General features: G+C 39.0%; 1 protein-coding gene across 1 annotated transcript in view; it reads right to left on the minus strand.

Moving 5' to 3' along the window:
- The window catches only part of MEMO1 (mediator of cell motility 1), a 115124-nt gene that overhangs the window by 73528 nt on the left and 21037 nt on the right, over positions 1 to 20559 (minus strand). The window lies entirely within an intron of this gene.

Here is a 20559-nt window from a genome sequence, read left to right on the forward strand (position 1 = left end):
TAATTCACCAAAGAAAAAGAGTGAAAATTAGCATGGTCAACCATTCCAGTTTGCAGGACTTTTCAACTTTTAGCACTGTAAGTCTTACATCCCTGGAAACCTCTCAGTTCTGGGTAAACCTGGGCATTGGTCGCCCTAAATTCAAAAGAGAATTACTACCTCCTTTCTTAGAGATAACCACTTACAGATTTGTGTGTGGATTACCCAGCATACTGTTACTATACATATACCCATAAATAACAGGGATTATATATTATATGGTAATGTTCTGCACACCCGTGACGTAGAGTACAAATACTTCTGTGCTTATTTTAAAACTTCACTCATGTTGATATATTGTTTTACTGACGATCGGAGTGGCTCCGAGCTCAAGTCAACACCATGAACAACTGAACTGAACGACAGTGATTCATAGGGTTTCCCTGGCTGACTGATTGTTCAGAAGTAGATCGCCAGGCTTTTCTTCTTGTCTATCTTGAGCTGGAAACTTTGCTAGAGCTTACTGTAGTTCAAATTCACTCTTTTTTAAAGCTAAATAGTACTGTACTATATGAATATACCAACATTTACGTATTAATCCTCCCGCTCAGACATTTTAGTTTTTTCCAACATAAAATGCTACAAATCTGTTAGACACATATGCTAAGAATTTCTATGCCAAAAATTCCAACAGCCTTCTTTACAGAAATGGAAAAACCAATCCTGGATTTTATAGGAAATGACAAGAACCCCCCAAGAAGCTAAAGCAAACCTGAATGGCAACCACAAATTAGGAGGGCTCGTGGTTCAGATTTTTAAAAATATGAAGGAGTCCTGAGTGTTGGACTGCTAATTCCACGGTCAGAAGTTCAAACTCACTAGCTGCTCCAAAAGAGAGAAAGTAGAAGCTATCTGCTCCTGTAAAGAGCCTAAGAAACCCTAGATAAGGTTGAAATCAACTCGATACCCACGGTTTAGGCTTTTAGATACAACTACAAGAATCCAAATAGTCTGTTGCTGGAATAACAATAGACAAATAGATCAATGAACAGAACGAACAGGAATAAATTCACTAATCTACAGCCAGTCAACTAGTTTTTGGCGAGGTTACTCAGTCTATTCAAAAGTGGGGGAAAGATTTTTTTAAATAAATGTTGCCAGAAAATTAAATTGCTACATGCAAAAAGATGACAGAGAATCCATGCCTCACAGCACACACAACACATTCAAAAAGTACTAAAGAACTAAATGTGCAAACAAAACCATAAAATTATCAGAAGAAAATGAAGGGGCAATGCTGTCCAGCACAACTTTTAACAAGCAATTACTGAACATAACCAAAAGTACAAATAACAAAAATCACTACCGCTGCAATCAAACTGATTCTGACCCATAGGAGTTTCAATTTACAGTGAAGAAATATCATATAATTACTGTAGGTATACATATATACACCTTTGTGTCTACTGCAAATATATCCACATATGTAACAATACACAGTTTGAGAGGCTTTCTAGACACACCCCAACAATTTTCAGGATTAGTTTATTGGGTCGAAAGACTTGGGACAATGGTCTTAGGGGACAGCTTAGCTAACACATAGTACATAAGGATAAGAGTGCTTTACATCTTCGTTTAGTGAGTAGTACAGGGAGTCCCAAAAGCTTGTGAATGGACTTTTAATATACAACAATTGGTCTCTACTCCTAAAGAGAATATGATGCTACTGACTCAAAAAAGACTCAAATGACTCAAAAAATAAATTAGTCCACAGGACTAATAGCCCACACAGATCACAGTCAAGACCGGACCAAAGAACTAGATGATGTTCAGCTATTAACACAATTCTAACCACGGACATGATGGTTAGAATGGAAGAAAAAATGTGGAACAAAACTCAAATTTTTTTAAAAGCCCCCAATAAAATGATTTTAAAAAGAAAAAGAAAAGCAGCAAATATTAAAAACTAGAACACATTTAAGTGGATCATAAGGGAGATCAGTTGATAGGGTGTTAAACTTTAACCTAACTGCATCTGCAACAATCCACTTTACAAGGCATTTTGCATGGTAGCAAGACCATTCACAACCCTGGTCCTTGAGCAGAGGGGATTCCTCTGGTGCTTAATCCACAGTGTATTCCCCATTCACGTAAAAAACAAAGCAGAAAACTGAAACAGCTTTAAAATTGGTCAAAAGGGAGCTCAAATAAGATATTATATTTTTACTTAGTTATGTCTTCCTTAATCAACTTTCCAGTGCTCTCTGTATCATATCTCAGCTAATCACATCCCTCAACCATGAACAGAGGGGATTCACCTGAGGCTTATTCCACGTGTGGACCCTGCAGATGGATTTTGGGCTTCTACTGTCACCCACAGCCATCTACACACTACCTGTTCACAAGTTAAGCTCTGATAACATTCCTTCCTTCAGATTTGTATTAAACTACTTACAATCCTTAAGGGGGAAAAGTTCATTGGCCTGTGCTCTTCTAAGACATATGTACCTCTTTTGTATATAAATCAAGCCTTAACATAAAAGTAAATTAAAAGGGAGGGAAAAAATCATACATGCACAGTATCATATTGCTTGTTCTCTTACCCTGTTGGTGCCTATTGGCTTTATATTAAACACCAACAGCAAAGATGAGATGGTAAGGAAAAGACAAACTAAATGGAAACACAATAAACAGCAACATACCACATACACTCAAGGATAAGCTGACCTGAATATCCTCCGAGGCACCAAATTTTACCACAAAAACTGCATTTAAAATGTGCTGAAAAACTCAACTTATACTCGAATATAAACGGTAAGTAATCAGAATGCCAACAAATTGTAAAAATTTTATCCCATGGCACAGAATAGTTTGTATAAAAATTATAAAGGGGAACCTAGTTTTGCTGTGTACTTTTGGTGAACAATAAGTACAATAAATATTACTTAAAAGCGGGGAGATGACTGGTTAGATAAATTATGGCAGACCGTACAGGAGAGTTATTAAGCAACTAGTAGTGTCACCACAAAACTTTTATTAAACAAATAACAATTTTGGCCCCAAAGCCTCTGCATTTAGGCCAATTCTATTTATAAAACAGATAAGTAAACAAACAGCCTTAAGTCTATAAGCAGTAACTCCCAAACTGTGTTTACAAAAGTTAGAATAGCATTTGTTATCAAGGGTTCATGAGGGAAGGAGGGTAGGGAAAGGGAGTGGGGAAAAATGAGGAGCTGATACCAAGGGCTCAAGTAGAAAGAACATGTTTTAAGAATGATGATGGCAACAAATGTGCTTCACACAGTAGACGGATGTATGGATTATGATGAGTTTATGGGCCCCCAATAAAATGATTTTTTTAAAAAAAAGAATAGCCATCTGCCTCAAGGATTAGAAGGGCATGAGAGAGAATCGATGACCAAAATCGGGGGTTAGGTGAATGACAGTACCAGTGACAGAATTAAGGAAGACCACGAAGGTCTCAGATGAAGACCCTGATTTTGAACATGCTGGTATTTTTGTGAGATAAGGAGGCAACCTGCCTAGTAAAGAAGCTCAGATGGCACTTAGGGACTAAGAGTCGTAAGCTCAGGAACAAGGGTCAAGGAGAGAAGCATCCATTTGGGAGTCATCAGATTAAGCAGCCAATAAGAGCCAACAGAGTGTGTAGAGTGATAACAGCACAAGTGAGAAATAAAATATGACTTTTATGATATACACACTTGGAGGCAAAGAAGAAAATGAGCCAATGAGGAAAAAGAAAACAAGATGGGAGTACAACAAAGGCCAAGAGAGAGTATCCTTAAAGAAATTCTATATTCCATAATGAATAAACAAAATAAGAATGGAGAAAGGGCCAATTAATAGACTTGGTGATTAGAATAAATCAGCAACTTTAGAGAAATTTGTTTCTATGGTTAAGGTAAACGTTGGGTTTATAAGCAGTTGCAGGCAGTATGATTTTTAAGAAAATGGAAATAGCAGATGAAAACTTCTCCAAGAAAGAAACGAAAGGCATCATCTCGAGATTATGTAATGTCTCCACCTCAATTAATGCATCTTATGAAATATAACTTTGGGCACTAGCAATCATGTTTTTATAACTCATAACAGAGAGAACCATTTATTAATGTCATTGGAAAATCTAATATTCAGATACTTAATCACATGCTTCAGGGGCTTTATCCAAAATAGATAGTAAACAACCTGAAACTCAAAGTGCATTTCTGGGTAGAAAGATCATTTCTAAAATATTCCTACACACTTATATTAAACATTTACTACAGATTAATAATCTTGTTGCCTGCCAATGGTTCCCTACATCCTACTAGTGACCAGAATCCTAGGCAGCATCCTTCTCCCACCAAGCAGCCAGTGACATCCACTCTCACCTCATTTTTGCACCTTCCTAGTCCACCTAAGGTCAAAGCAGCATCCTCCTGGATCAACCAAGAACTGCACACACACTCCGAATTGCCATTACATCCACGAGGAGTGTATAAGATGTTAACACATCCCAATCATTAACAATCAGAAGTGATCATTGTTATGAAGAACAATAGCAATTCTACATGAATCTTTTCTCTTAATGTGTGTTAATCCTTTGTGAAAAGTTTATCAAATATGGAGCACATGGACTAGGTTGTTATTTGAGCAGTTAACAAGTACCAAAGTAGTTATGAAATTAATGTTCTAACCACTATTGCCAAGTTATTTATTGTTTTGGATAGCCATCTGAGGCTTCAGATGATTGAGAGCTTGATCAGCATGGTTACAGAGAAGGAATCCAAACTCCCAACTGCCAACCAAGACGAAAAGACCCTGTGCTCCACAATCTGTGGTCTGAAAAGCATTCGGATAGGAATCAGTTGGCATGCTTACTAAACTCCAGACTCCCAAAGCCCAGGCCTAAAATAAAGACTGAATTAGAAGTTGTGGGGGAATACTTGAACTAAAAAACATCACTTAGCCAGTTTCATCCATTTAAAAAGAGTGGAGGCAGTGGAGGGTTATCAACATTCCCTGCAATGTATATAAGTACACACATATGGTCTGCGTATAGGAAGAGAATCAAGCAAGGATCAGACACACAGCAGGACCTCATCAGAGATTGTATTATTTTCTGTCCACAGGTCTTGTAAATAATGTCTCCACAGTTGATCCACTAAAGTTTAATGGATCAAGTTTAAAGTTTATAGTTTAAAGATTAAGCTATCCTCCCCACATAATTTAGCAGTTTCAGATATGTCACCTTGTGAAGTAATCCAAATATCTGACTCTGCTTCATTTGGCAAGAAGATGCATCTGCAGACTTCAGCATCTTCTCCTTCTGGCTTCAATTAGCAGCCAACAGAGAAGAAGGCAAACAGCTTCTACCCTGGGATCACCAACTATGTTCCTGAACTCTCAAACCAATCTCGTGACCTGAAAGCCTAAATTTTGCCTACCTAGCTATAAAGCACCACCTGCTACTCCTAAACAATATTAGCAGCAGGTTTCTAGTATTATAGACATTTCCTGTAGGAAGTATTCAGGTTATCAAACAGTCTCTCTTCTTTTAGAGACAAATGTGTTGCTGCTAGGTGCCATCAAGTCAGTCAGAACTCACAGTGTCTCTATGTAAAATAAAACAAAACACTGCCCAGTCCTCACAATTGGTGTCATGTTTGAGCCCATAAGAGCAAAAACTAAAACCAAACTCACTGCAACCAGGTTGATTCCAACTCAGCAACCCTATAGAGCAGGGAAGAACTGCTTCTGGGAGTTTCTGAGACCGTAACTTTTTTTTTATCATTTTATTGGGGGCTCAAACAACTCATCACAATCCACACATCCATCATGTCAAGCACATTTGTTGCCATCATCATTCTCAAAATACTTGCTTTCTACTTGAGCCTTTGGTATCAGCTCATTTCTTCCCCTCTCCTCATGAACCCTTAATAATTTATCATTTATTATTATTTTGTCATATCTTACACTGTCTAACGTCTTCCTTCACCCACTACTCTGTTGTCCATCCTCTAGGGAGGAGGTTATATGAGATCCTTGTAATCGGTTCCCCTTTTTCACTCCACTCCACCCTCCCGGTGTCACCACTCTCAGCACGGTAACTCTTTACAGAAGTAGAAAGCAGAGTCTTTCTCCCATGGAGTGCAGTGGATGGTGGTTTCAAAGTCTGACCTACAAGCCCAACAAGTACTGTAAATACTCAAGTATAAGCTGACTCAAATATCAGCCAAGTCACCTAATTTTACCACAAAACTATATTTAAAATGTGCTGAACGGGAGCAAATGAAGGGGGAGGAAGAGAGAGTGGAGCATACCCTGGCGCACCAGGCCTTAAAGATGATGTCCCTGCTCAGAGCAGCCAATGCACAGATAGGACCATATGGCCAGCCCCACCACAAGACATGGCATCCCTCATTGACCCATGGCCCTACAGAAGACAACAGCGGAGACACAGTGTGAGAACTGTGTCCGATCTGACCCCACCACACCAAGACAAAACACTGGGGGCATGCAGCAGAACAGTGGGGGTAGCGAGGGAATACCAAGGACAGACTTTGGGGCCAAGGCTTGGCACCCCATCAGACTCGACTCAGGGAAAACACACATGAAGATCAACAGACAGACCTGGAACTATTTACAAGCTTCTCTCTCTCTTTTTTTTGGCATTCTTTTTTTGTTGTTGTTGTTGTTTTGTTGCTTTGTTTTGCTCTGTCTTGTTTTTGTGCATATTGTTATCTCTGGAGGTCTATCCAGATAAGATTGATGGACTAAACAATCTGGAGGAGAAAACAAGAGGACCGACCATTGGTTGGGGGGTGGGGAGGAAGTGGGTGTTAACAAAACCAGGGTCATGGGAACAACAAGTGATCAAAAATCTGTGGGTGTCAGAGGCCTGGTAGGGCTAGATCAGGGCAATGTAACTGAGAGGAATTACTGAGACCCAGATGGATGAGTATGATAGTGGGACAAGAGGAAAGTAAAAGGGGATGGAGGAAAGAACTAGGAGGCAAAAGGCATTTATACAAGTCTAAATACAGGCATGTACATATGTAAATATATTTTATATGATGATGAGAAAGTATATCTATGTGCATATATTTATAGGTTTAGTATTAAGGTAGTAGATGGACATTGGGCCTCCACTCAAGTACTCCCTCAATGCAAGAACACTTTGTTCCATTAAACTGACATTCCATGATGCTCACCTCCCAACACAATCACTGAAGACAAAGCCGATGCATAAGGAAATATGGTGAAGAAAGCTGATGGTGCCCAGCTATCAAAAGATATAGCATCTGGGGTCTTGAAGGCTTGATGATAGACAAGCAGCCATCTAGCTGAGCAGCAACAAAGCCCACATGGAAGAAGCTTACCAGCCTGTGTGATTATGAGGTGTCAAAAGGATCAGAAATCAGGTATCAAAGAATAAAAAATTTTATCATTGTGAATTAGGGGGATTGCAGAGTGTGGGGACCCAAAGCCCATCTGTAGGTAACTGGACATCCACCTATAGAAGGGTCGCAGGAAACAAACCAGTCAAAGTGCAGTATAGCAACAATGAAACATACAACTCTCCTCTAGCTCTTTAATGCTTCCTCCCCCCACTATCATGATCCCAATTCTACCTTACAAATCCAGCTAGACCAAAGGATATATACTGGTACAGATAGGGACTGGAAACACAGGGAATCCAGAACAGAGGAACCCCTCAGGACCAGTGGTGAGTGTAGCAATGCTGGGAGTAGGGAGGGAAGGGTAGATAGAAAGGAGGAACCAATCACAAGGATCACATATGACGCCCTCCCTGGGGGACGCACAACAGAAACGTGGGTGAAGGGAGACATTAGACAGTGTAAGACATGAAAAAATAATAATTTATAGATTATATCAAGGGTTCGTGGGGAAGGAGGCATGGAGGAGGAAAAGTGAAGAGCTGATACCAAGGGCTCAAAGTAGAAAGAAAATGCTTTGAGAATGATGAGGACAACAAATGTACAAATGTACTTGACTGGATGGATGGATTGTGATAAAAGTTGTATGAGGCCCCAATAAAATGATTTTTTTTAATGTGCTGAAAAACTCAGCTTATACACGAATATGTATGGTAACTACTTTGCCACCGGGGCTTCTGAGCCCATAAGGTCTTACTATATTTTTCCATATATAACATGTTCACACAAGTAACACACACCCATATACATATGTGCATAACAAACTAATGTACAGGGGTGATGTGGCTTGTAAACTCCATATAAAATACACATTATTTTAATTAAAATATTGTAAGTGCTCCAAGAAGTTTGTCAAATTAATTGCACAGGCCTCCTTATGCTTCGTGTGTTATCTTCCTACTTACAAAACTACTTGCCACTCAATATTGTTGGATTATAAACTCCACCAACCCAAACCAAATTCATAGCCATTGAGATTTCAATTCTGAGTCATAGCAAACCCTATACAACAGGGTAGAATTGCCCCAGTGGATTTCCGAGGCTCTGAACTCTGAACAGGAGTAGAAAGTCTCCTCTTTCTCCTGAAGCACCAGGGGGCTTTAAACCGACCTTGTGGGTTATCAGTCCACAGCATTACCACTACGCTACCAGAGCTCACCTTCAAACACATTCCCTAAAATCCCCAACATATAAACTAAACCATCTACCTATTCATAAAACAGTGTCTCCTTTTGTTTTTTGGTTTTTTGTTTTGTTTTGTGGTTTTGTTTTGTTTTTTTCAGTTTCCCCAGCTGTTGTTATATACCATACTTTAATCAGTAAGTAAAAGTAATCTCTAAACCAGGGGTCATCAAACTACGACCCACGGGCCACATGTAGCCTGCCAAGGACACTTATCCAGCCCGCCAGGTGTTTTTGCCCTGTATTTTTTAACTTTAAAATAAGATATGTGCAGTGTGCATAGGAATGTGTTCCTAGTGTGTTTTTTTTTAACTGTAGTCCAGCCCTCCAACGGGTCTGAGGGACAGTGACTGTTTAAAAGGTTTGAGGATCCCTGCTCTAAACAGACCATTTGCAAGTTTTTAGCTCTTTCTCATAAACTTGAAAGAGTTTTGATTTCATTTATAACATTTATAACAACAACAAAAATCATCTGAGTCATTTTATTGTGTTGTCTGCTTTACTGCAGTTTTCTGGAACTCAACAGGCAATAGCTCCAAGGTACGCTTATACATGAAAAAAGATCACATTCATATTATAAGCTTAGAAAAATTAAAGTAACTTGAAAATTGCAGAGGATTTACTTGTACTTTATCACCAATATTTTAGATGCTTTACAATGCACCTGAATTACTTCTGTAATAAGAATAACACAAGTTCATTTTTCTTTTATAATGCATTAAACAGCCCTCTCTCCACACAGTAATTCTTTTGTTCCTGTGCTTGCCCACACATTTACAATCAGTACAGTGGAATGCATCCACCAAAAAACCCACTGCAATTCCAACTCATAATGGCCATGAAGAGTTCCGAAGCGTTCCGATAAATCTTCCCGGGACCACTCTTTCTCACAAAGAGTTACTGGTGGTGGCGATTCTGGAAGGCATGGTGGAGCAGGCTACTCAGAGGACAGCAGGGGAAAGAGGAGCACACACACAGAGTGGACAGGAGCAGAGACAAAGGTGAGGAAAGTACCTGCCCTTAAAGCAGCGGTTCTTAAACTGTGGGTCGCGACCCCTTGGGGGTTGAAAGACACTTTCATAGGCGTCCGCCTAAGACTATCGGAAAACACATAAATATTTCACAATATATAATTACATATTGTTTGGTGATTAATCACTATCCTTTAATTACATTTAATTATGTTCAATTTGTAACAATGAAAATACATCCTGCATATCAGATATTTACATTACAATTCGTAACAGTAGCAAAATTAGTTATGAAGTAACAACGAAAATAATATTATGGTTGGGGTCAGCACAACGTGAGGAACTGTATTAAAGGGAAGGTTGAGAATCACTGCCTTAAAGAATCAGGGCAGAGAGAAGGAAGTTTCCCCTGGAGACCTAGAGATGCAAATAGAGGAAAGCCACTTCCTTTGTCCTCCCCAATTCTGGCCTAAGGGATCAACAAAAGATCCCTCACAACTGTTTTCATTATAAAGCATTTGTCACATTTTGCAAAAATTACTGTTTATCTCTGTTGTAAGAACTATCAGCTCTGAAATAAATCTTGTATGACTTTTCAGATTCAATCAAACCTACCCATGCTGGTATGTCAGTTCGTTTCCCACCTCTTCTTTTTAACACATAAGCTGAATGAAATCCCGCTATTATAATCTTATGACGATATTCCCCTAGAACAACTGCCAACCACGAGGTGAGCAGTCTAATGCTTATTCGACAGTGCCACCAGGTGTCTTCAGAGCCAGACCACCATGATAAAACAAATAACACAATAAAGGGGGGAGTCATACAAATTTTTTTTTGTCATACAAATTTTTTGGTTGCCCAAATTTCTGGTTTTCATTATACAGTAACCTATTAAGTGTGCACTATGAATAAAAAGGTCTAAAATACTGTGAGAATTACCAAAATGTGATACATCACAAGTGAGCACATATTGTTGGAAAAATGGTGCAAAATAGACTTCTTGTGGGGTTGTCACAATTGTTTTCATTTAGAGAAATCAGTTATTTGTATAAAGCACAATGAAGCACACAATTCAATAAAACAGGGGATGTCTTTATTTAAAAACATGCTATTGTTAGGTCGGGCTCAAATTGATTCCATCTCACATCAACCCTACAAACAACAGAACAAAACATTGCCCATTCTTGCATCATCCTCACAAGTGTTACATGAACCCACTTGAGAAGCAGTGCCATCCAGTCAACTCCACAATGCACAAAAGGAAACAGCCTGGTCCTTGCAACATCTTCACAATGTTATTAAGTTCAATTCCAATGTGGCAGTCACTGGGTCAATCCACCTTGTGAAGGGCTACCTCTTTTTCACTCCCCCTCTGCTTTACATCAGGGGTGTCAAACTCAATTAAAACACGGGCCATTTGGTCCAACAGGCAAGATTCTCACGGGCCACATCACATTTACAAATTTTGTTAAATTTTTATTTGAAGTGAGGATTCAGAAATATAGATAGGATAATTAAAACACTATATAATTGCTTGTATTTAAACATTTATTTTAGGTGTTTATAAAACTAAAGTTATTCTTTTTACCTGAAACTTGCCAGCGCTTTCCTCCTACTAGTTTTCACTTACTTCTTATGTTGTGACCGGAAACTATAACAAAGTAACTAATAAAAAGTACAAAATGTTGGACAGCTGACAAAAGCGATGCACAGTCTTAATGACTTCCCTCTATAAATGTTAACTAGCCCTGCCGCTAGGTAGGATTCATAACAGCCCAACCCAGAGTGCTCTTTTTAACCTTCTCGCTACTGGAATCTGTTTACATTACGTGACACTGAGATGGCAGACAAATCGCTTCCAAACGTCAGCAGAACTGTCAGCGTATTTCATCCACGTCCACAAGCCCCCAGGAAAGGCACCGGGCCACGTGTACACTCGTCTTCAGTAGTTAAAGGGTTAAAAAAAGGAATTGTGTGTAGACGGTATTGCCTCTAACTCCCCTAAGCACTATTTTCTTCATAACAATTTTTTCTATTTTCATTTTTATTTCAGAGCATCACGGGCCACAAAAAAATTACCTCGCAGGGCCGCCAGTTTGGCAGCCCTGCTTTACATCATGCATGATACACTTTTCTAGTGACTAGATGTCCCTAATAACACATCTTAAGTCTCACCATTGTTGCCTCTACAGAGCATTCTGGCTGCACTTCTTCAAAGACACATTTGTATCTTTTTTGGCAGTCCACAGTACTTTCAATATTCTTTGCTAGCACCATAATTTAAAAGCATTGATTCTTCTTTGGTTTTCCTTATTCAATGTCCCACTTTCACACGGACATGAAATGAATGAAAATGCCAAAGGCTTGGATCAGGTGCACCTTAGACATCAAAGTAACATTATTGCTTTTCAACACTTTAAATATTTATCCAATGCAATGGGTCCTGATGTTTGATCTCAACTATTGCTTCCATGAGCAATGAAAATGAATCAAAGCAAATGAAATCTTTGACAACTTCCATCTTTTCTCGGTTTATCATGATGCTACCTAGTGGTCCGGTTGTGAGGATTTTTGTTTTCTTTACATTAAGTTGTATTCCAGACTGATGCCTGCAATCCTTGATCTTCATTAGCAAATGTCTCAAATCCCCCTCACTTTCAGCAAACTAAGTTGTATCATCTGCTTTGTCACAGGCTGTTAATAAGCCTTCCCCCAATCCTGATGCCTACTCTTCTCCAGCTTCTGGAGTATGGTGAGATTATACAACTGTAATGCACTCTTTCCTCGTTTATTTGCATATGATAGCAGTATTGTTGTCCTGTGATTTGTACATTGTTGGGTCACCTTTCTTTAGAATAGGCAAATATGGATCTCTTCCAGTCAGTTTGCCAGGTAGTTATCTTGAAAATTTATTGACATAGGTGAGTAAGTGCTTTCCACTGTTTCATCAGCCTGCTTTTGTTTTTGATTACTGCCTTCAGTGCAGCTGGGACTTCTTCCTTCAGCACCATTGGCTCCTGCTCACATGCTACCTCTCTTGAAGTGATTGGGTGTCAGCCAATTCTTTTTGGTACAGTGATTGTGTGTACTTTTCTTTTGATATTTCCTGAATAATTCAATATTTGCCCATAGAATACTTTATTACAAAACAAGGTGTGCATGTTTCCTACAGTTCTTCAGTTTAATTATCAATCCATCCTAACAGCATATTAGATCAATTTCAGACTAAAGTTATTGGTAGAATTCCATTTCTGTATCACTAGTTTTAGTGGTTAGGGCCCCCAGTGGCATAATGGTTCTGTGTTGAGCTGCTAACCACCAGAGCAGCAGTTTGAAATCACCAGTTGCTCTGTGGGAGAAGGATGAGGCTTTCTACTCCTGTGAAGAGTTAAGTTTCACAAACCCACAGCGGTAGTTCTACCCTGTCTTGTAAGGCCACCATGAGTTAGAATTAATTCAAAGGCAGTTGAATTTGGTTTCAGAGCTTTAGGCTGGTGCATAAATTTGAATATTTGTATTAACTGGAATTCCTTGTGTGTGGACAGGTATTATCTTCTCACAGAGCACTGTACTTCAAGACAGATCTTGAGATGTTCTTTTTGAAGATGAAGTCTGCTCCATTCTTCTTGAATCTGTCATTCCCAAGAGAGTAAACCATATGATAGCCCAACTCAAAATGGCAAATACCAGCCCATTTCAGTTAACTAATGCCTAGGATATCTATCTTTATGTATTCCATTTCATTTGTTATGATATCTAATTCTGCTAGGTTCATACTTCCTACATTCCATGTTCTGATTATTAATGGTCCGCAGCTATTCTCATTGCGTAATGCCCAATCAGCAAGCAACGGTCTCAAAGCTTTATTTCCTCCCCATAATTAATGTCAACTCTACTTTGAGGCAGGAGCTCTTCCCTGTTTTTTTGTTTTTTTTAGTGCCTTCTAGCCTAAGGAATTCATACTCCAGCACTGTACCTAACGTTGTCCCACTGCTCTTCAAGTTTGCAGGGGTTAAACCCTCGGGTGAACAACCTATGCCTTTATCCCTTCGTCACTGTCCATTCTTAATCGGAAAGCTCCACTGTATTGACGGTATCAGTAGCATAGCTTCCAACATCACAGGAACACACAGTACAACAAACTGACATCCTAATAACAGTGGTCCTTCTAAACACGGTTGTAAAATTCCCCAACAACACACGAGAGTTAATGCTGCCTCACAGCTAAATCCTATTCTAACTCAAATGGGACCCTATGTAGCAAGGTTCACAACCCTTTAATAGAGTTCCTCGTGTGGTGGTGACCCCCAACCAAGAAATTATTTTCATTGCTACTTCATAACTGTAATTTTGGTATTATGAATTGTAATGTAAATATCTAATATGCAGGATGCTATTTTCATTGTTACAAATTGAACATAATTAAAGCATGGTGATTAATCACAAAAACAATATGTAATTATATATTGTGAAATATTTATTTCTGATGACAAATAAATGAATGAAATTTTGTCTTGAAGCATGGTAATAGCATGGGTAACAGTCTTCACGCTGGATCATCGTATGTGAGCGTATCTGCATGTGGGCAGACCCACCTGGAGACAGATAAAGGAGCAGTGTCTCGTTTCTAAGGCCATCAGAAATATGCGTTTTCCAATGGTCTCAGATGACCCACTCACTGGTTGAGAACCACTGCTGTATAGGGTTCCCATGACTGTAACCCTTTATGGGAACAGATTGCCACTTTCTCCCATGAAGTGGCTCATGGTTTTGAACCACCACATCATGATAAGCAGTTTAGTCTCTAATCCACAGTCCCATCAGGGAGGTGACATAAATGCTTTGTAGTCAGCTGCTAACCAAAATGTTTTGTGGTTCAAACCAGATGCACCACTGAAGAAATAGAACTGGTGGTCTGCTTCCATAAAGATGATAGCCAAGAAAACCCTATGGAACAGTTTCTCCAAAGGAACTAACACTAACACACACACACACACACACACACACTCAACAATAAACAATGCTCAATATCTTTAGTCATTAGGAAATGCAAATAAACCACTACAATGTGATACTGACTAGATGCTTGGAATAATTTGATATAAGAAAATAGCTATTAATGGCCAGAATATAGAGGAATTTGAAACCTCATGTACTGCTGCTATGAATGTAAAATGGTGCCACAGCTATATAAAACAGTTTGGCCATTCATCAGAAAATTAAACACAGAATTACCATATGATCCAAAAATTCCACTCCGGGAACTGAAAACAGGGACTCTCACAAAAACGTGTCTTGAATGTTCACAGCAGTACTATTCACAATAGTCAAATGATGGAAACACACAACAAATGTCAACCAGCGTATTAACAGATCAATAAAATGTGGTATATACATACAAGAGGCATAGTGGGTTATACATTCAAAATCTAACCTCAAGGTCAGCGGTTCAACTACATCAGAAGCTCCATGGGCAAAAGTTGGGGCTTCCTACTGCCATAAAGATTTACAGCCTTAGAAAACCAAAAGGGCACTTCCACTACCCTGTCCTTGGTGTTGCTATGAATCAGAATCTACTCAGTGACACTGAATTTCATTTTCTCATTTTACAGCATACAAGGGATACTATTCAACCAGAAAAGGAAATAAGAGTAGCGATATATACTGCAACTTCGGAAGAATCAAGAATATGATGCTAACTATGCTAAATGAAAGAACCTCGAGACAAAAGGTCACACATATTAATATATCCAGAATAAGTAAATCCTAGAAACAGAAAGCCATTTAGTACTTGTCAGCTAGGAGGCGAGTGGAAAGGAAAGCGATGTTTACTAAGTAAAGGGTTTTCTCTTGGGGTGTGAAAATGTTTTATAACCTGATGTAGCCCCACGGCGGATGTACAACATATGAATGCACTAAATGTACTTAAATGTCTTTTATTTTTCTAATAGTTTTATTGTCATGTTTCATAACATTTTAATCATTCAATCCCATCAAATGGCTAATGTTCTATACTATGCAAATTTCACCTCAATTTGTAAAAATGAAGCTACAGGAAAAAAAGTTGAACAAATCTAAGTTTATGGAACTTCATCCCATTAATCCATTGCTGTCAAATCAATTCAGATGTAGTGAACCCGAGGGCAGAGTAGAACTGTCTCCTGAAACTTTCCAGACTAGAAATCTTTATGGAAGCAGACTGTCACACCTTTTCCCTTCAGAGCAGCTGGTAGGGTTCAACTACTGGTCTTCTGGTTAGCAGCCAGGCACTTCAATCACTGTGCCATGGCTCTTTATGAAAGTTTCTAAGTATGATAAAAATGGAAATTTCATTAAAGAAACTGCTCATTGTTTTCCCTCTACCTCTAAAATGTGTACCTATGTCTTATCATGAACATTAATAAAGCATACTAACTTTTACTATTAAAACAATTTATTCTCCAGGTTTTTGTTTGATACTCCTAACAAAGGAGGTAGGTCACTGTATTACTAGATGCTCAGCAAAAGTTTATACAAGAAAAAGTTCATTTCAATTAATTTAACACACAAGTTTGGAAAACTGTTAACTCTAATTTTTATATTCCAGACACATTTTTTGGTAAGGAACTCATGCTACAAGAGCATGCCCTTGTACATGCATGTGTAAGTATATCGCCACATTGAACTACATAATACATGGAGCCCTGGTGGCATAGTAGGTTACACACTCCACTGTTTACCTTAAGGGCAGCAATTCGAAACCACCAGTTGCTCCACAGGAGTCTTTCTCTGCTCCCCCAAAGGATTTAAAAGCCTTGGAAGCCCACATGGACAGATTTTCACTGTCTTATACAGTTGCTATAAGTCAGAATCGAATAGAGGACAGTGAGTTTATACATAAAAGAAGGTAATTTTAAAATGTATACTTCAGATATTTTATTATTTTCCAAGACTCACAAGTGTATCTAAATAAACATTAAAACGTATGCCCATGAAGACATTGCTTTGGGGAGTGGGCACTCCTGGCCTTAAGATCTCTGAAAATCCAACATCTCTAACAACAACACACCATTTAACTTAGGATGCATCTACTCACAAAGTATGCCTCCTGATATATAGTACTAAAAACTAAGGCAACTGAATAATATTTACAACTTTCCATGCCACATAGAAAAGCAAAACAGTGGTGATGAGTAATGAAAATGGGCAGCTAATTCACAAAAGTTGCAGGAGATGCTATATTTTTCTTAAGAAGGATATCATTTTAAAAGTAAGGTTTCTCCTATTTATTTAAATAATCTTTAATATTGAAATATTGAAAACATGTTTTTTAAATAGCAATAATACTAAAACGATTATTGTGTGTTTTTTAAATATTGCCCATAGCAGTGCCCCAAGTCCTGCTGCCATTGCTACCTTTGAGTTGGCCCTCTCCTCAAGGTAACCCCATGTACCTGGTGCCATCCTATTCATCAGCTGTAGACTGAAACCTGAGTCTCCACCACAAAAGGCACAAATTCATATCACTGAGCCAACAATGTCCACAAATCAGTTACCATCAAGTCAATTCCAACTCAATAATCCCTTATGTCAGAGGCTAACTGCTCCACAGGAAGCTGTTTGTTGTCAGAAATTGAACACCACCAGGTCTTTCTTCTAAGGAATCTCTTGGTAGACTCAAACCTCCCACTTTTTGGTTAGTAGCGAAGCTTGTTAACTTTTTACACCACCCTGGGATTCCTCAGAAAGTATAACAACAATATACTACGCATGCCTGAGACAAAGTTCCTTTAATTATACAAATGTGAAGTTTGAGGAAAAGTCCCATTTTCAGAACCAAATGAAAGGAGAGAAGTCACAATAGGGAATGTACAAACAAAAATGGTCTTGCTGGACTCCATTAAGTTAAAGCCTACACTTCTAAGTCCATCTCCTAGTCCAATATACAGGGAAAGGTACCACCCAGGTTTCAAGGATAACTAGCCTACACATCTTCATAGTGGTATCTGGAAAAAAGTAAGATATCCTAATTGTAGTTCTTCCCACTTCAAGTCAGCTGAGCACTAAATGTAAGCAGTCTGTCTAAAAACAAACCGTCTCTGGAGAGAAAGAATACAAGAAAGCAAGTACCTTAGCAATGATGAATTGAGAATGGAGACTAAAAAGCATACTGAAGCATGGCAAAAACTAAAAATATTTAAAATAATGCAGTGTGTGTGTGTGTGTGTGTGTGTGTGTGTGTGTGTGTAAAACAATGTTCTGGAACCCTGGTAGCGTGCTGTCAGGTAAGGGTTGATCCTGATCCACTAACTGGTAAGTTGGTAGTTCAAATCCACCAGCTGCTCTGAGGAAGAAAGACCAGGTGCTCTGCTCCCATAAAAAAATATACAGCCTTGTAAACTCTAGATGGGGTCACTATGAGGGTATGACAATAATGATCTAGCCTTAGTTAGTGCTCACCAACAGTCACAGTTCCTACAATTTATTTAAAAACTCACATTTATAATATATACAATAAAAAAGAAAAGCCCACAAAGTACAGTTGGATTGATACATATGAATCATTTTGGAGTAAAATGGTCTATAAATTGTGAATGTAATTAAGTTCCATCCAGACTACTAATATAACAAATTTCAATGACTTTTCATAAATTCTGCTGAAATTAGTACTCCACAATTAAACATGAGAGAAATACAAAGTGGCAGATGGGAGACAAATTCTCATACAAGTTAATTATTTTTAATCATTTTATTGGGAGCTTGTACAATTCGATCACAATCCATACATACATCCATTGTGTCAAGAACATATGTGCATTTGTTGCCATCATCATTCTCAAAACATTTGCCTTCTATTTGAGCCCTTAATATCTGCTGCTCGGGGGGAGGTGGGGAAAAAAATATATATATATCTGCTGCTCATTTTCCCCCTCCCTCCCTACTCCCCACTACCTCATGAACCCTTTATCATTCATAAATTATTATTATTTTGTCATATGTTGCACTGTCCGCCATATCCCTCGGCCTTCTTTTCTGCTGTCCATCCCCCAGGGAGGAGGCTATACATAGATTCTTGTAATCAGTTCCCCCTTTCTACCCTACATTCTCTCCACCCTCCAGGCATCATCACTCTCATCACTGGTCCTGAAGGAGTCATCTGTCCTGGATTCCCTGTGTTTCCAGTTGCTATCTGTACCTATGTACATCCTCTGGTCTAGCCAGATTTGTAAGGTAGAATTGGGATCTTGATCGTGGGGGGGCGGAGAAAGCATTTAAGAACTAGAGGAAAGTTATGTTTCATCTTTGCCACAACTCTTCAGTAAGGGGTGTCTGGCTGGCTACCAATGGGCCTTGAGCTCCACTCTGCACTCACCCACATTTTCAATGATGATTTTCTGTTCCTTGATGCTTGATACCTGATGCCTTCGACAGCTCGTGATCACACAGGCTGGTGTGTTTCTTCAGCCTTTATTTGGGTTTCAGTAATTTCTCTTGGTTACCTTGTCCTTGCTGAATCCCTACCAGGCCACTCACACCCTCCTTGCTACTGATTTTGGATCACTTATTGCTCCTCTGTCCCTGGGCTGGTCAGCACCACCTCCTTGCCCCCTCACCCTCTCCCGTGTCCCCCCTGAACCATTGGTCCCGTTGTTTTCTCCTCCAGACTATTCATCCAGTCTATCTTACATGGATAGATCTGTAGAGATAATAATATGCACCAAAAATCAAGCAAAAGCAAGCAAGAAAGGTGACGAGGGAGAACACAGCTATGACAACGAAAAGGAAACCAATTACCCACAGAAGAATAAATTAATTAAAAGAGAAATATTTTTAAAAGAAAGAAAACCATGTAAATAGATCAAGGTCTGATTTTTTATCTCTAGGCATGTCCTTCAATCAGGTCCAATAGGGAACCATGCTTTGGCCCCAGAGTGTGTCCTTTGTACTCCCCCGGGGGTTCCCTGCTCTGCTCCCACAGTTGCTGTGTTGCACACTTTTAGTGGTTTGCCTCAGTGTCACAGGGTCAGTCTGGGCCAGTCCTGACCCTGAGTCTCCAGTGTTGTCCTCCTTAGGGTCCTGGGCCATCAAAGTATGGTAAGTCTCTAGTGGGATCAGCTCTGTCCATTGGCTGTTCAGAGCGTGGATATCGTCCTCCAGGCCTGATGGGCCAGGATGTGTTCCACTCTCTCTTCCTCCCCCTTCTTTTCTCCCGTTTGCTCTGATCAGACATGCCCCCCTCCCCTAGCTGCAAATTCAGTGTGGTCCCCTCAAGTACATTATTCTGGGGGGAGGGGCCACATAACTTAATTTTAAATAAAGCTGGAAACAAAAAATAACTAATGAATAGCACTAACAGGATGAAATTAAACAGCTTTCCCCATGTACATTTCAAACATAAAGTAAAGTAAGCTGGACCTACTTATAAAAAGACAGATTTTCAAACTTATTATAAGGTATTAAAATAAAACTACTTTGAAGTACAAATAATTAATTATAAGGCATTTTTAAGGTCACCTGCCAAGGAGATATCTAATTCCTAAACCTTCATAGTACTATTACTGCAATAATAAATTATTTTTATTTATGCAGCTCAATACAAAACACAGCTGGGTTTTTCTTTTAAGAACACCTACCTTTCTTTTTTCTAATGAAATTAAACACCAAAATCTCCAATAGGAATGTAAATTTAAGAGATAAGATGAACAAACTGAAAGACATATTTTAAAATGTTACTTTGCAAAAACAAAATATTACTTTACTTTGTACACCTGTAAAAAAATGGACCTGGCAAAAGTTGTGTAACAGATACAGTTAAAACAACAACACTGGGGGGAGGGGCAAGTGAAGCCTGCTTATGAACAACTAAACCCTCCTGGGATTTGGTGCCTTGGTTTAGAGGCTTAGGTCATGGTTTCATGGGGCATCCCAAGTAATTAGCCTAATAACATGTTTAGTGCTTCTTTTCTACCTCCCAGCTATTTGCA

The sequence above is a fragment of the Tenrec ecaudatus genome, chromosome 17 (assembly GCF_050624435.1).
Source record: "Tenrec ecaudatus isolate mTenEca1 chromosome 17, mTenEca1.hap1, whole genome shotgun sequence".
NCBI classification, from domain to species: domain Eukaryota; kingdom Metazoa; phylum Chordata; class Mammalia; order Afrosoricida; family Tenrecidae; genus Tenrec; species Tenrec ecaudatus.